Below are 5,932 nucleotides of genomic sequence, written 5' to 3'. Positions count from 1 at the left end.
ACCTCGGATCAGAGTTTTGACGGTTCGTTAGGTCCGGATGATGATTTTGGACTTAGGTGTATGTCTCGATTTGGATTTGGAAGTCCGTAGGTTGATTTGATGCTTAGTAGCAAAAGTTGGAAGATTGAAGGTTTAAAAGGTTGATAGGTTTGACCGAGAGTTGAATTTATTGATATCAGATCCAGATTATGGTTCCAGGAATGGTATAGGTCTGTTGTGTCATTGCGACTTGCATGCAAAATTTGAGATCATTCCGGGTTGATTTGGTATAGTTCAGCTTGAGTTTTAGATGTTTAAAAGTTCATTAGTTCATTAGGCTTGAATTTATGTGTAATTTATAATTTTGATGTTGTTTTGTGTGATTTGAGGCCTTGAGTAGGTTCGTGTTATATTTTGGTACTAGTTTGTATGATTGGACAGGGTCTCGGGGGCCTCGGATGTGTTTGGGTTGTGTCGTACTCTTATTTGATATTTCAGCGTCATTTTCTTGGGTATAAAGAATGATATATTGAGCAAACAACCTTTGATTTGTGATTTTATTGAATTATTAGATCCATATCGTAATTACAGAGTCATAGCAACAAGAATCATCGAATTCTAATGTCGTATGAGAGAGTTATGCCCATTTCCGTGTCGGGAAAGATTGCAGGTTTCTAGTGCGAACCATTGTTCTTCGCGAATGCGAGAGAGGTTCCGCAAATGCGAAGAAGGATTTTTGGGTTGACTGATCAACACAAAAAATTTCTCTTCGCGAACGCGAAGGTGTCCCACGAAGGCGAAGAACAAAAATCACCTGGATGGTGTTTTAAATGGACAGACCGATCATTTTATTATTTTGCGCATATCTTGAGTTCTAAAGGTCCGTTTGAGGTGATTTTTGTGGCGTTGTTATCGTGTCAATAAGGGGGTAAATATCTGACCTTAATTTTGATATTTTTTCATAATTATTTTGGTTGGTTATCATTTTTATCCGTTTTGGATTGTAGAAATTGGGATTTAGATGGTAAATCCTTAATTTGAGGGTCAATTCATAGACAAAATTGGATATTTTCGGAATATATACTATATAAGTTATGGGTAATAATTATTTTTGATAATTTTCAAAATTCGGACGTGTGGGCCCAAGGGTTGACTTTGTTGACTTTTCTTGAGGAGTTGGGAATTTGTTTTTAATTGTTAAATTACGAGTATTAAGTATATTTTGATTGGTCTGCATGTTGTTTGATTAGTTTGGAATCGTTTGGCATTAGTTTGAGGTGTTATAAAGGTGTTGGAGTCGGTTATCGGATTTCGGAGCGAGGTAAGTCTCCTGTCTAACCTTGTGAGGGCGAAATTACCACATAGGTGTTATATTTATTATATGCTATATATTGTGGGAACTATGCACGTATGGGGTGACGAGTGTCCTGCGTATGCTAGAATTCTTGATTATATCTGGGTAGACTTAGACTCACGCCATGCTTTAATTGTACTATTTGAGTTATTCTTGCCTATTTAATTGCTTTAATTTGTATTATGACCTGAGATTAGACTCGCGTAAAGTAATGTACTCGCTATTTTAGATACTTGACGAGCTACTTGTTTAGCCGTAGAAATTGTACCTCCCTTATGGATTTTTCCCGCATTGTACGTATTCATTAAAAGTTTTTTTGAATATTATAACTCATCACATGTATATTCGTGAGTAGGGTCAAAGACCCGTAAAAGCTTCATATTTTAATGGGATCGGGCTGAACGCCTTAGCAACACTCTTATGGAATCGGGCTGTTCGCCTCGGCAGTATCATGTATCACACTCTTATGGGATCAGAATGTTTGCTCCCGCAGGATATTATAACACACTCTTAAGGGATCGGGCAGTTCGCCTCAGCAGTATCATGTATCACACTCTTATAGGATCGGGTCGTTCGCCTTGGCAGGATATTATAACACACTCTTATGGGATCTGGTCGTTCACCTCGGCAGTATGATGTACACATTCCTGTGGTATCGGACCGTTCACCTCGGCTATTTCATGAAAGAATCTCTTAGGATCGGGCCTCACCTCGGTAGAATCGTACATAATATTTGACAAGAACCCAATGTACTCGTGAGTGTTCTTGACTTGAGATGTAGTGATCTATCTGGTGGGGACCATATTATATACTCCATTTGAGGACTTCATGTTTACTGTTCAGATAAGGATCGTATCATGTACCTATATTTGTTTTCACTGTTTAATTACCATGCTTCGTACTCATCTATTTTGACTATACTTGATTTATTGGACCACTAGTAAGTGTCGATGTCGACCACTCGTCACTACTTCTCCGGGGTTAGGCTAGCTATTTACTAGGTACGCGTTGATTTACGTATTCATACTACACTTCTGTACTTATTGTGCATATGTATATTTTTGGTGGTCGTTGGGCACAAAGGCACAGCTATTGTGGGGACTTTACGGTGAGCTACATCCCATGTCATGATACACAGCACACGGAGTCTCCTTAATGTTCGTTATTGTTATCCTGTCTATTTTACATTTCAGACAGATGTTGTATTGTTATGGAACTTCCTAGTAGATACTCATACACTTATGACACCGGATTTTGGGGGTTCCTAGTGGATGTTCATTATTGTAGATCACGTTATTATGATCACTTCACTTTATGATTTATTTATATTCAGAAATTTGGTAAATAAAAGCACAGGTTTCTATGAGTTCCAGATTTTATTCTTTATTTAATGAAATTCTTGATTTTAAAAATTAAAATGAATATTAGGAGGTTTATGCGTTGGCTTGCCCATCAACTCAGTTGGGCGCCATCGCAATCTATTATAGAATTTGAGTCGTGACATATGTTATGATTATCGCCATGTCATCTTGTATCACCTTTTATTTTCGTATTTATGTTAACTCCATTTTATTCTATCATATTTTTATTGACTTTTATGATGTTAAAGTGATCGACTTACCTAGTTTTAGAGACGAGGTGTCATTACGATCTCAGTGATGGGATTTGGGTCATGACATGCACATAACAATACGATACACTAAGTAGCAACCATAAATTTAGTTGGGTTTAAATATTACTCATCCAACTAATTTATCATAATCTTAACAATATGGAGTCTTTTTAGTTTATCATATTTTTTGGTTTGAGTTTCAATAGGAATACGATGAAATACGATGAAATTCATGTTAGGTATTTGAGCCAATAACTAATATTTTTCAAGGCCATAAGGAGCATAGTATTGTTGCATGATCTCTTAGTACACGCCAATATATTACTCTACTGTGTCTGATCTACTAAAGTAAATACATAACTCATATATTATAGTTTTAATAAGGCATTAGCGGCATATTTTTTCTTTTATTTATTATTTTCAAGAGCTTTTTTTTTTAATTTTATTTTAAAATTCAACCACATAGTTTAACAATATTTGTGTGATTTTTTAATTTTTGTACTTATTGATATGAAGTATATTAAATGCATCAAATTTAAATTTTAAATTCACTTCTATGAGTGTCGCGGCGAGTCCTAATTCTTTCTTTACAGTTGGTTGAGAAATCACTTTTATTAGTACTACTCTTTAATAAGCAATACTTTTACTTTCTACTGTCATTTAAAACTCAGTTTTTTTCTTCTTAATTTTTTTTTCATATGCACTATCTCGGCATGGCATGGACAGGGAATTTACAACATTCTGTAAAAGTGAGACAGTCCTCATGTTATAAAACACTAATTGAATTGAAATTTTGTCACGATCCAGAATTTCCAGGGGATCATGATTGAGCCTAACATTTCAGTTGTTAGGTAAGTCAATATTAGCAATATCTATTAACCAATTTTCAACAATTCAAACCAAATGATATCAATAAAACTGAATAGCCTGAAATAGAGTGACAAACTAATAAGCGATGAAATCCAAATACAAATTCTGGAACTGGTGTCACGAATACATGAGCGTCTAGAGTGCTACAGATAATAGTCTGAATAAAAACATAGTTGTCTGAATCAAAATAAACAGATAAGGTGATATAGAGGGGCACTTCAGGGTTGCGGACGTCGTGCAGTTGTACCTCAAGTCTCCACTGATAGTTGGGTCCGAGCAAATCTTACCTAATTCTATTAGAACCAACTCCAATATCTGTACAAGAAGTGTAGAGTATAGTATAGGTACAATCGACCTCATGTACTCTGTAAGTGCCAAAAATAACCTCGACAAAGTAGTGATAAGGCTAAGGCGGGTCACTTAAAATAACTGTACGCAATAATAATAACAATAATAACAAAAAAGACATGAATGGAAATAAAGCATTTAACTCATAATAACAAACTCAAAATCCAACTATCAGAGAGCCCAGAATAACAAGTCTGATAAACTCATCTCAAATGCCGAGGCAAATCCAACAGTCACAAACAAATACAACTTTTACAATTTATTGCGGTGTATAACCCGATCCCACCATATCATCATCAGTCAATATTATAATTCGTCCTTCCTCCGCCATTTAAATTTATTTCCTTTTAATTTCTGTTGAGACATGCAACCCGCTCCCAAACAATTTCAATCAACAATAGCAATTCAACAACCAAAATTTACGATAATCTCTACAACGAGACAGTAAATGTATGAGGCAATAAAGAACTCGTACGTCTCCACTTTATCAACTCATTGATATCTACCAATTCACAACTCATACAAGTGCAACTACGTTGTAGAAGGTAACAAAATTTCACAAAACTATAAGACCAGTAAGACATATGATAATTTAAATATGCAAGTAAAGCAAATAGAGAAGAAGCAAATAAGTATGAAATTATGGAAGGGATGGACAGTTTAATACCAAGATAACAAAATGACAAGTAATAATTATGGCATGGAAATTAAATAAGCATGTATCAGTTAAGGCATGTAACCAGATATACTATGAAGTAACGAAAACATGGATGCAAGTGACATAACGGCGCATATACACTCGTCACCTTGCATATAAGACGTTTCCCACATAATTCACATAACATATAGTTTAAGGGTTCCTAATTCCCTCAAATCAAGGTTAGACCCAATACTTACCTCACACCGCAACTCAAGCAATCAATCAACCACGGCCTTGCCTTTTGAACAAGCCTCCAATCTAATCAAATCTAGCAAATTATTGACCATAGAAACTACTCACAAATAAAAAAGGTTCAATTTAGGTCATTTTTTAAAAAGTCAATAAAAGTCAACCCCGGGCCCGCTTGGTCAAATCGAGATTCACACCAAAATTCGATTATCCATTTACTCTTGAGCTCGGTTATGTGATTTGTTTCGAAATCCGACCCCAATTCAAGTTCTAAATCTCAATTTTACAAAAATCCATAAATCTAACCAAATCTTTTATTTCTACCATGAAAATCTAAATTTGATGTTGAAATCTCATGAAATGTAATGGGTAATTGAAAAGAAATGGATTAAAGTCACTTACCGATGAATTTGGGAAGAAAAGTCTTTTGAAAAATCGCCTATAGAGTATTTAGGGTTGAGAAATGATGTAAAATGAGCTACGTCCTGTTTTCCCCTCTTTTATCCAGCTGCAAATATCGCAATTGCAAAGTCTTATTCGCAGTTGTGAACATCACAAATGCGAGACACGGGTCGTAAATGCGAACCCTATCATAGAAGAGCAGAAGTTGCAAATGCGACATTTAGATCGCAAATACGAACTTACCACCATCGCAAATGCGACTAGAAACTCTCAAATGCGAGGCAAACTATAGTGGTCAGTGATCAAAATTGCGACCACTTCCTTCGCAAAAGCGAAAGTCCACAGTTCGCAAATGCGAACAAATTCTCGCAAAAGCGAGTTTCACCCAGCCCAACCCATGCTCGCAAATGCGAATAATTCTTTGCAAAAGCGAGGCTCGTAATCACGAGCCAAGCCTCGCAATTGCGAGATCTGCAAC

The sequence above is a fragment of the Nicotiana tabacum genome, chromosome 5, assembly GCF_000715075.1.
Source record: "Nicotiana tabacum cultivar K326 chromosome 5, ASM71507v2, whole genome shotgun sequence".
Lineage (NCBI taxonomy): Eukaryota > Viridiplantae > Streptophyta > Magnoliopsida > Solanales > Solanaceae > Nicotiana > Nicotiana tabacum.
Note: the sequence above shows the minus strand (reverse complement) of the source record.